The sequence below is a fragment of the Octopus sinensis genome, linkage group LG6 (genome assembly GCF_006345805.1).
Source record: "Octopus sinensis linkage group LG6, ASM634580v1, whole genome shotgun sequence".
Lineage (NCBI taxonomy): Eukaryota > Metazoa > Mollusca > Cephalopoda > Octopoda > Octopodidae > Octopus > Octopus sinensis.
Genome location: NC_043002.1, coordinates 69,328,088 through 69,340,587, shown reverse-complemented (window position 1 = coordinate 69,340,587; position 12,500 = coordinate 69,328,088). Strand labels below are relative to the sequence as shown.

At 40.6% G+C, this 12,500-nt stretch overlaps 1 protein-coding gene across 2 annotated transcripts in view; it reads left to right on the top strand.

Moving 5' to 3' along the window:
* LOC115213425 (PH domain leucine-rich repeat-containing protein phosphatase 2) overlaps positions 1–12,500 on the top strand; it is a 219,748-nt gene that overhangs the window by 104,775 nt on the left and 102,473 nt on the right. Inside the window, exon 1 of one of the 2 annotated variants that reach the window (XM_029782397.2) lies at positions 9,460–10,228. The exons of the other annotated variant lie outside the window; for it this stretch is intronic. The gene's annotated coding sequence lies outside the window, so the exon portion shown is untranslated. Of the gene's footprint in view, positions 1–9,459; positions 10,229–12,500 lie in introns of those variants that run through there. 2 annotated transcript variants of the gene reach the window in all.

Genomic DNA, 12,500 nt, shown 5'->3' with positions numbered 1-12,500 from the left:
CTAAGCATTTCGCCCTGCGTGCTAACGTTTCTGCCAGCTCGCCGCACTGCAAGTACAATATATTACCATTTTATGTCTTGAAATTTTCAGTTAACATCGATAGTTTAATTCTTGTTCAGCATCTTAACCAAAGTAATTTGATGACTCATCTACGTACTTTGATCTTACCATGAGGCCCCTCAACCGCGGATGTCTCCTGCAATCGCAGGGGTTTCAGGTGCTTAGCGACGTCTCTGACTACAAGGATTCATAAATCCCGTTACCCAGTTTCCATGTCGTACAAGTAAGTAACCGATATCACAATATCCACCCTGAACTGGACGTCAGTCCGCTGCTAGATTAGTCATTGATACAGCTGAGTGATGGACAGGAACAATATTAACCCTTCGTGGACCGGCAGGGTTGGAATTACACAAAGGGCCATTGGGGTCCCGAGGAACCGCCCTTCTATTTTTGCGCATTTCCGCACTATCCACAAATCATCAGCGTTTAATGGAGGCGAATTAAACTATAATTTATTGACTATAAAAATATTTATTGAGAGAAATCAACATTTTTAAATAGTTTTATTAATTATACATATAGCACTAAATATAAAATAGAACAAAATTATTTAGTATATCGATTCATACCAGAACAAATACGAAGAAAAGGAACAGAAAAAAATAATTTCACAGAAGACCAATAACCGTATTTTATGCTATAACATCCATATGAGTGGAAATTTTTAACTCAAAATTTGTATGTGCATAAGTAGACTATTGACAATAAAAGTCATGAGATATAAAATCATTTCAATAAAAAATGTAAAAGTTGCATAAATTTTAAAATTTGCTGAGGTTCCAAGGGACCCTGCTGACCCACGACGGGTTAAAAGAAGTGTTTTGTTCAAGAATATACAACACGCTACCCTGTCCTAGAATCGAAACCGTGCGTGAGTGCAACACCCTCGACCATTTTTTACCCATGGACACCTCTGATTCCTATTAACTCTACTGGACCTTCACAGATATTTGATGTTTTAAAAATCCTATTATATTTTTTATAATTAAATATTACTTGGAATTCTGTAAATAAAAAAATTATTTGAATATTTAGTGTATCGCAGAAGCATAACCAATTCATTGAACATAATTTATTTTATTTATGCACCCTTTTCAAGCCTAGCCAGGCTCGTGGGCCCGGTTTCCCGGTTTCTGTGGCGTATTTGTTCCCCCCAGCTGGACGGAACGCCAGTCCATCGCAGCGTTACTCAAGAAACAGGAAGAGAGAGTGAGAGAAAGTTGGGGCCAAAGAGTACAACAGGGGTCGCCACCACCCCCTGCCGGAGCCTCGTGGAGCTTTTAGGTGTTTTCGCTCAATAAACACACACAACGCCCGATCCGGGAATCGAAACCGCGATCCTCCGACCACGAATCCGCTGCCCTAACCACTGGGCCATTGCGCCTCCATTGAACATAATTATTGATTTCAAATTTTGGCACAAGGCCAGCAATTTCAGAGAAGTTGGGTAAGTTGATTACATCGACCCCAGTACTCAACGGGAACTTATTTTGTGGACCCCGAAAGGATGAAAAACAAAGTTGACCTCGGCGAAATTTGAACTCAGAACGTGAAGACGGACAAAATACCGCTAAGCATTTCGCCCGGAATGCTAACGATTCTACCAGCTTGCCGTCTTATTTATTGAACATAATTATTAACAACAAATGCCTTGTATAACCTGGTTATGCTCTCACCTCATGAGGCCTTGCGCTCAGGGCAGGCCGAAATCTAACTAAGCGAAATCTAAGCATACCTTGTCAGCCTTCCGGAGGGCGCTGGCAACTGATGTATGCCTAAAGGTGAAACGCACCCCTTCCACGTGAAGTAGAAAAGCAGACGCTCCAATCTGGCCAAACGTGGACTGGGTCAAAGTACAACTGCCAAGCGGTGAGTAATGCCTGAGGTGATGTAGGTATTCGCCTCCTCTGCACGACATTTCAGGGAGAACTTCCTCTCCTCGCAGCCCATTTCTGAGTGACGTTAGCTACTCTGCACACGACCTTGTCTCAGAATTTGTCCATCTGGAGATTCGTACCAAACCAGACTCCGAGCAATTTAGCCTACCCCTCTCTCGAGCCATCACCTATGCTGTTCGACGACATAGAACTGTCCTTCTAGATGCCGATTCACAAGCCAACTGACTTGTCTAGATTTATCTATGTTGTGAAAGGTAGGAGAGTCCAGTTTGCTGGACATTGTTGTAGAGCTGAAAACGAGGCAATTTCTACTCTTCTCCTCTAGAAGCCATCTAATCGCGATGCCAGAGGGCGCACACTCTCCTACCTTGATGTAATCTACAGGGATACAGGCATCCAGCAACAGGACCTCCGTAATGCTATGATGGACCGTGAAGTCTGGCGTAGCATGGTAAATTCCATTGTCTCGACCACGGTCGAACAATGATGATGATTATCAATGTTTCTGCCATCGCCGCGCATACCTTTAGAATGAAATAGACTACTTGCAGTTCCGTGGTGTCTGACACAATTATGGTGATGATATCCGTACACGCCGATACAGCTCTTCCGCATCCCTGCTCCAAAGACATGCCTCTGAAGAGTTCTAGCTTTCGTGTCAATGGCTCGAGAATCAATATGTGTAGAAGATATGAGAAATAGCACTTCTCAAGGAATGAGCACGAGATGTATTGCGGTTCTGAAAGGAGGTTGTTTGCCTTGACCACCATTGTGTATCGCTGCGATCTTGCTTCTGAAAAATCGGGTGCGAAACCAATAGCTTTTAGGATTTTTACCAGGTAGCAATAGTCGACTCTATCGAAAGCTTTCGACTGACTCAAATCAATCGAGACTCCACGAACACCAGGTTTGTTAGCCCCTTCCTCTGTGACGTATCGCATGAAGTAGGTACTGTTGTAGATGGATTTATTGAGGATTGCATCCCAGACAAAACAACCGACGACAAGCACCAAACTCATTGTTAACACCTTAGCCGGAATCTTAAACACTGCATTTATCAGGGCTATAAGCCGGAAATTGTGTATTTATAGTGTCCCCTTTATTAAGTCCTTTTCTAGCAGCGTTAATGCGCTCCGGCTCATAGAACTGAGAATTCTCCCCCCTTTTGCTGCCACTTGCGATAGACGTTTGACAAGAGATCTCAAACAAGTCTGGCATATAACTATAAAATTTATTAGGTAGACCATCCAAACTGGGCCATTTTGTCCCTTCTGCAACCACTCAATACTTCTCAGTTGTTTTTATTAGTCATTTATAGTGCTTTGCGTCTTCTGCCGAGAGCCACGGGATGCTGTTGAGACAGATGCTTAAATCCATAACCGTTTCTCACTTGTTGCTTACTCAGTTGAGCAAAATTCTACTGGAACACTGCACACATCTGCTTGGACTTAGCATGCGCCCGTCCTGGTCGGAATTGTGACTATGTTGCCATGTCGCGCAACAGCTTCCGTTTTTTTTTTTTTCTTGTTTTAACGTACGAGCTCTTGCTCTGACAACGCAAAGTTGATGTTTTGTGTTGAAGAAATGGTCGAAAGCCATTCTGTTTTTGTTAACACGTTGGACATGGTCTAAAAAAAGAAAAAAAAAGTGGTGTTATTTACGTTTCTTTCTTGTAGCATCACAATTCGATAAAGTGAAATCTATAAAACTGATACCAAACTGAAATATGTACTAGAGCGGTATAATTGACTAATATACTTGCTGTTGCTCCAGTATGGCTGCAGGCAATGACAGAAACCTGTAAAAGAAAAAAAATTGCTAGTAATTTTAAAGAAAGAGGTTAGGTCATTACATCGATCCCAGCACTTGACTGGTATTTTATTTTCTCGATCCTAAAAGGATGAAAGGTAAAGCTAACCTCAGCGGTAAAGGGCCAGAAGAAATAACGTTACGCATTTTGTTCGACTCACTAACGATTCTGCCAGCTCAACCAACGCTGTAATTGATATCATAGTTTGGCTGAAACAGGAGACTGTATCCAAGGGAGGTAACTCAGTTCAAAAATTAAATCGGTTTGTAATACAAGGGAAAGAACTCTACTACATAATTTTTTATATTTGCACACACGCATGTGTATTTACATTGTGTGGTAGAGTGTGCGTGCGTGCGTACGTGCGTGCATGTGTGTGTGTGTGTGTGTGTGTGTGTGTGTGTGGTGTGTGTGTGTGTGAGTATGTGTGTGTGTGTCTGCAATATCCTGAGAACCTTGTTTCGATTCCACGTCTTGACCCCAAGTGAAATCGCGTAGATGTGAAAATGTGTGAAAACTCGTCGAATGGACTCAGGCCGTAACTGAATGATATCAGTTTGTTACACTGTGTCACGCTGATTCTGCCGGAGGATTATATTAAGGGCACGCGTGTTTGAGGAATACTAAGCCTTATAAAAACTAATATAACGTGCGAATAATTCGGATGATCGAATGACTGAAAACTCATCGTTGAAACCGACGAAGATGCATTTACTTTACTTACACAATAATTATAGAATAATAGCTATGAAGTCTTTATTAGTGCCAGTTGTTTGTAACATAGGCGCAAAGGCTGGGATTTGATAGGGAGGTGTAAGTCGGTTATAATGTCCACAATTCTTGACTGGTCATTTATTTTATCGACCTCGGAAGAATATAAAGGCAAAATGAATCTCAGCGGGATTTTTAACTGAGAGAGTATTGATTCAGAAGAAATATCACAAGGCATTTTTTCCAGTGCTCAACGATTCCACTAAACCCATCACTATCAGACTGTTTTACTAATGGCAGCGAGATCTTACCGAATCATGGCTGTTTGTCTTTCGGTTCTAAACACTACCCACTTCTCCTGCAAGAGATGAAAAGAGAAAATTAAAGAAAGTGAGATTTCCTTAATCAGCTATATTTTCCTTGAGACCATGTAAGGCTATCTGGCGGTCAATGTTTAATAGCTCCTGGTTTTGTTCCGATCATTACAATTGTTTGTCAAAGCATTGTCCAGATATCTGACTAAACTATATTAAAATTCAATAAACTAAATTAGACCTAATAGAAATTCTTACTATTTATCAAGTTTGCTGATGGGATCATTTAATGTATTCGTATTGTTGCACTCTATTCCATATCAACTGTACATTCGTGGTGTACCGGAAAGACTTAAATAGAAAGTTCAGATAAAGTTTTACTATAGACGAGCTAGCCATTAATAAGACTATCTGTATGGTGAGCTTATTATAATTTAAACTGGAACCTGGATTCTAGGAGTTTTATGCATCCATTTGACATGAGACACTAACAGGAACTGGTCTATACAATTAGTCTGAGAAAAAGAAAACAGTAATTAATAATAGGTGTTATATTCCTCTATATTTTTATTCTGTATCACCACACATTGGTCTATCCAGTCTATAATGACTCGTCATACAGAGAACTGGAAGATGTTTCCACATATTTGACGAATAATGACATGGTGGATTGCGTTATAGTCTGACTTATGGTTGTTATTTAAATAGACTAAACATGACTGCTTGTGTATTGATTGACGTTTATAAGTCGTACAAATCTCGAGAATTGTTGTATTATTGGGAACAAATAAGAGCTTGGCAAGGCTTTTTTAATAAACATTTAGGTTATATAATAAAAAATGAATAGCAAATTAGAGATTTTCCTGGTTTTGTTTTGGATCCCCAAAAGTACATTTTATTTCAGGTATAACTATCTATGGTGTCTACACAAAATATCAGGTATCAGAGTCTATTACAACCGAATATAAGAGCTAAACGGTCGTGTAATACTTTCCTGATTACAGAACTTTACCCTAAATCTTAGAAGAACAAAGAGTGCGTTCTGTCTCAAACAAAATGTATTGAGACTATACCCGAGAAAAATATGAAAAAATATTGTATGAAAAGAACCTACTTTCTCCTAATGTGGTTGATCCTAAAATTACTTTTAATAAGGCCAAGAATTTATCTTAAGGCGACTCCCTCATGCCTTAAAGTAGATTTCAGAAAGTGTTTGCCGTTTTAGCAAATATATTTGTTATATATAAAGTAATGATGATATCACTACTGAGGCTATTAAAAAGGAACTGAAAGTTGTTAATGTGTACAAGGAGGTGCTGAACAGTTCCTTGCTTTGGGTAAAAGAAAATAGGATCTCTAAGAGGATCTCTTAATTATGATTTTATTCAACGTACGAGGGGCGTTCAATAAGTAATGCCCCTGACCCACTTCCCATAGCAGTAGAGCAACGAAACTTGGCACAGTTATTAGTCTTTTTCTACATAGGAACCACCCAGAGTTACGCATTTCTCCCATCGTTTGATGCGGCTCTGGAGACTGTTTTTGTAGAAGAACCCAGCTTGGTCCTCCAACCTCAACGTGACTTCAGAAATCAAGGCTGCATCATCTGGGAAACGCTTTCCTTTCAAAAACAACTTCATGATTGGGAAGAGGTGAAAATCAGAGGGTGCAAGGTCAGGAAAGTAGGGGGGATTGGGAGGAGTTCATAGCCATACGCCTGTGCTTCTGATCTGGCGACAAGCGAGTTGTGGACCGGAGCGTTGTCCTGCAGGAGGAGGATGCCTTTGCTGATCTTGCCCCGCCTCTTGATTTTGATAACTTCTCTAATTTCCTCAAAAGTGAAGCATAATAGGCTCCTGCAATTGTGGTACCCTTTGCCAGGAAATCTGTCATCACTACTCCGTCCTGGTCCCAGAAGACTGTGAGCATGACCTTGCCAGCGGAGGGCTGCACCCTTGCCTTCTTTGGAGGGGGTGAGTCACGGTGCTTCCACTGCATTGACTGGGCTTTGGTCTCTGGATCATCGTGATGGACCCAGGTTTCATCCTGTGTAATCAGTCTTTTGAAAAATTTTGACTCATCTTCTTGGCACATCTCCAAATTCACCCTCGAGCACTCGACGCGTTCTTGCTTCTGGAAAGGCGTGAGCAACCTGGGAATCCATCTGGCAGACACCTTTTGCATATGCAAATGGTCATGAATGATAGTTTCCACAGACCCGGTACTAATCTTGACCTCATGGGCTATTTGGCGAATAATTATGCGTCGATATTCCAAAATGGCAGCCTCAACTTGACGGACAGATGCCTCATCAATGGCAGAAGGGGGCGACCAGATCTGGGAGCTGTTTCCACAGAGTTCCGACCATGTTTGAATTCACGATGCCAGCGTTTTACAAGGTCATATGATGGGGCATCATCACCATAAGTTACTTTCATTTCATCAAAAGTCTCCCGTGGTGTGCGTCCTTTCAAATAGAAAAACCGGATCACTGCTCGACACTCAACAGGCTCCATTTCACACTTGACTCGGTTCAAACACCTGTAGATCAGAAACCACGATGAATTCAGGGCTGTAATTTGCCACTTACTCTATAGAGATATAAATGATTGCACATGCAAAATTTCAGCTAATCAAACAACTGCAAGTGGGTCAGAGGCATTACTTATTGAACGTCCCTCGTATTCCCTTCTCAGATTCATACACTTATTGCAGCGGTCCTTCAGTTTTTCAAAGCCCTGTAAAAGAACTCGGAATGCTGGGCCTCCAGCCAGGCCTTTCAGGTTCACGATACCCTTAAAGCTAGGAACTTTTCAGCAGCCCCTCGTAAAACCTTGTCTTCCGAGAATGCAAGGCTTCGTACTTATAAGTCAGAGTGAAAGATCTATGCAGACATTAATAATTGCTCCAGAGTTTGATTGAACGACAGAATGAAGTGGAAAAAGTTCACCTGACTGAGAAGCCTACTCTCCGAACTGTGACTGGTGAAGAGAATCCCAGTGTCGCCAAGGCCAGCGATGCATTTGGCAGAGTCCACAAGAATGTATGGAAGAGTAGAGGCATCACCTCAGCGACAAAGATTAATATGTACCGGACCATAATTCTCAACTCACTTCTCTATGGTCTTTAAGAATGAACTGCCTACCAACATGTAGTCACTTCCATTCTACTCGCCCCAGAATAATTCTCGACATCAAGTGACGGAACAGGATGTATGACACAGAGGTACTCTCTTGTGCTAAACTGCCCAGCATCCATACGATTCTGATGCAGTCACAACTGCGCTAAGCAGGTTACGTTGTTCACGAGCCAAACCACTGGCTCCTAAAAAAAGCTCTTCTGCAATAAACTCCAGTATGGTAAACTCTCCCGTGGAAGCCAGGTAAAGTGCTGCAAAAACACACTAAAAACTTCACTGACGGTGTTCAAATTCAACCATAAATAGTGAAAGCAAATAGCATCTGACAGAGAATGGCGTCCAGAAATCTGTAAGGAATCCAAGACATGTGGAGCCTTTGGGTGTAACTGTGGCTGAGCAACGCAGACTAGAAAAGAAAATGCCTTCAGCTCTCCCACTGCCACCTGCTGTCTCTGTCCATACTGCCTAAGATACTTCTGTACGCTCATTTAACTAACCATCGGCACACTCATGAGGACCGGTCACCACCTAATCATTAGATGATCTTCGTCAGAGCGACGAACGAATAAGACACACACACACACACACACACACACACACACAACACACACACACACACACACACACCACACACACACACACACATACACACACACACACACATGTATTGGATAGCCTGCGACGTTTATCCAAATGGGGTTTTCAGCGCAAATATTTTGTTATTATAAATATATATATACCGGAGTAAACACATAAATGTGAAACAAGGTGAAAAAAAGAGTACTCAAATACCAGTGGTAGAGTAATATGCTTTATTCAAAAGCAGCAGAAAATTCAACAAAACCTGTTACTCTGAGTTTCACGTTCCCGTTCGTCGGACAGTTTTTTCTAGCAAAAACTGTCCGGCGAACGGGAACGTGAAACTCAGAATAACAGGTTGCGTTGAATTTTCTGCTGCTTTTGAATAAAGCATATATATACATATATATATATATATATATATATAATATATATATATATATATATATATATATATATATATATATATATATATATCAAGCATACAGATGCGCTAAGTATTAACAGCGATGAATGACTCCTCCCGGCTACTACCAAACCGCCATGACCACCTCCAACCACAGCGCCTAACCATTGCTATCATAGCCGCCACCCCACCGCCGCCACTACACTGGCAGTAACAATAGTAATAACAACGACAAAAGACGCACAGCGACGTTGGCGACGTTGGTGGCGGAGGCGGTGGAGGATAGAATTTTTATCGACAAATCAGACTTCTCCCCCCACCCCCACCCTTCCTATAACATAGCACATTGTTATCCCAGTCACCGTCGCCACCACCACCCCAACAACACTGCCACCGCCACTACCACGACAAGTAAAGCAATTCGCATTGAATGAGAAGTAGAGGTGTGGATATTATTTCACCTCCCCGCTCCCTCATTTGCTCCTGTTGTCTACCACATAAAACCTCTTCGCCCTCCGCCTCTTCGCCCTCCGCCTCTTCTCCTACCGTCACTATCGGTGGCCCACTGAATGTCAGTATTAGGTTTATAGAGAACAGGTGAGAAGTAACAGGTAATAAGCTAAGCTGGTCGACTATCCAACAATCTGGACGTACATCTAAACTCTGTCACAAAGCCAAACAAATCCATGTTAAATACATAATCATTGTTAATCGTGTCTTTTTACCTTCCATTATTTTCTTAAGATTATAATGTGAAACCAAGAGGTGTTTTTTTTTTCTATCCATCCATCCATCCTAAAGAAAACAGCCAACAATTTTATGTTATCAACACCAAAAATCCTGAGCTCCATTGTAAATAAATACAAACCAATTTCAAAAACGAAAACGAGGCTACTTATTAAAAGATGACTATTTCATTCAATTTTAAAACGTAGAGGAGATTTCAACTTCACCTGTTTTCCCCACTCCCACGGATACATTATAATTTCATGACACAAACAGCAACAACAATGTCACGCAAAAAGTTTGAATCAAAGATATAAAATAAGTCGCACCTGAGTTTGAGTCGTGCACATTTTCAACCAAGAATTTCGTAATTTATCGTAAAAGAATACCTTTACATTTTAAATCTCACCTTGTTTACATAGTTTTGTTGGTTGGTTCCGATCGTGAAGGTTTTATATTGAGAGAAACTCATATTCTATTTTAATAACTGCTATTTCTTTTATCCTCATTTGTAAATCTGTCAAAGTGAAATGTTCTTACCTCAAACCTAACATTTGATTTTTCTCTGAAACTGTTCTCCAGGTAAGTTTACAAGTTCGCTTTACTTTTCTATTATACAACGTTCTTTTTTTTTATTATTATTTGATCCTTCTTTTATAATTCTCGGATATTTTATTGTTGTTGTTGTGTTGTTGTTGTTGTTGTTGTTGTTGCTGCTGCTGCTGTTGTTGATATCGTTGTTGTAGTGGTTGTTATTGCAAACTGATATATTAAATCGTAAGAGATGAAATACAGAGACGCACATAGCTAGAGAACCTGCAGCGTTTTGTTTTTGTTCCTATTTCCATTAATCAATGCTTGTTAAAGCAGCGAACTGACGGAATAGTGATCGCATCGGACAAAATGCTTATCGGGATTCTTCAGCCCAATTCTCATCGACTTTTTAAAGTTTCTTTTTGCGAGAAAAGTGAGGATAGAGGGGAAGAAAAGTTTCTCCCAAAGTGGGGTTGTAATGGCGAATATGGCCCGAGTAAACGGGCCTACACTACACGTTCGACGTTAACTGAGAAACGATAGCTCCTAAATGATCAAGCTTCTCAAAGAACCACACACAAGATGTGTGTGGTTCTTTGATTAACCATCAGTAGGGTTCCATTCTATAGAGTCTATCAATTTTCGTTAGCCTGTATATTTTGATCTTCCCGTTTACAAGCTTTCTATGAAAATATTTATGTTTATTGCAATGTGTCCTGGCCCTTTGTATTCTATTATTACCTTTGTAATAAATAAAGAAAACATTATAATTATTATTAAGAACAAGGTGGTGAGCTAACAGAATCGTTGGCATATTAGGCGTAGGAATGGCTGTGTGGTAAGTAGCTTGCTTACGAACCACATGGGCAAGTGTCTTCTCACTAGAGCCTCGGGCCGACCAAAGCCGTGTGAGTGGATTTGGTAGACGGAAACTGAAAGAAGCCCGTTGTATATATGTATATATATATATATGTGTGTGTGTGTGTGTGTGTGTTTGTGTCCCCCCACCCAACATCGCTTGATAACCGATGGTGGTGTGTTTACGTCCCCGTAACTTAGCGGTTCGGCAAAAGAGACCGATAGAATAAGTACTAGGCTTACAAAGAATAAGTCCTGGGGTTGATTTGCGCGACTAAAGGCGGAGCTCCAGCATGGCCACAGTCAAATGACTGGATCAAGTAAAAGAGTAAAAGAGTATACCGGACAAAATAAATGCTTATCGTCGTTTTGTCCGTTTTGATGTTCTGACTTCAAATTCCGCCAAGGTCGATTTTGCCTTTCATCCCTTCGGGGTCGATAAAATACAGTTCCAGTTGAGCACTGTGGGCTTTATAATCGATTCCCTACCCACGAAATTTCAGGCCTTGTACCTATAGTCGAAACGAATATAAAAAAAAGCAAGGCAGCGAGCGATCAGAATCATTGGCTCACCAGACAAAAATTCCTAGCAGCATTTCTTCCGGTTTCACGTTCTAAGTCCATCCTTTCGGGGTTCTTAGTTCATGCTTTTCATCTTTTCGGGGTCGAAAAAATAAAGTACTAGACTAAGTCCCCTCCCACGAAATTGCTGGTTTTGAGCCAAAATCGGGAATTATTAATTTATGCTAGTTTGTTTTCTTTTTCTGTGCAACAATCGTCTGTTGCTTATAGCGGATGTGTCAGGACATTTACGCTTGATTTGTTGACTACGTCTTTACATAAGAGTTTTAAATTCTTTCCCTCTGACACTATATGGAGGTTGGGATATTTCTAGGTTATTACTCAACCAGCCTCAGACATAATTTCAAAGACGCTCCAGTTTTGATCATCCCATTCAGAAACAGGTATATTTTAAGGTTACATTAGCTAATGTGTACGTTATCTTTTTAAGATACTAAAATATGATTTGAAGGAAACTTGACGGATATTTCTAGCAGTTCAAGCGATCCCATGGTGACACTCGCTTGCTCATTAAATGTTTCTTATTTAGATATAACTTCAAGGGAAATTCAAGCTGGTTCCTTACGTAAGAAAGTCTTTCCCTGTTGCATTATATGGATCTGGCAATATTTCCAGATTACTACATATGGCGATGTTTACGTTGTTAATTACTGTATCAGGCCAGCTTTGATATAGCAGACAAAAGGAATGACATTCCAGTCATGGCCATTTCGTCTTATTTTCAATCATAGTATATGGAAGACGAGGTTTTCCAAGACACGAGTATATGTTTTTGAGCAAGGTTTGGCTGCTTTTACATAATATGTTCAGGGTCCGTGTTCAGATCATCTCTTATTAGTTTATTATTATCGTTGCTGTAGATTGAAACTGGAAGAGTCTG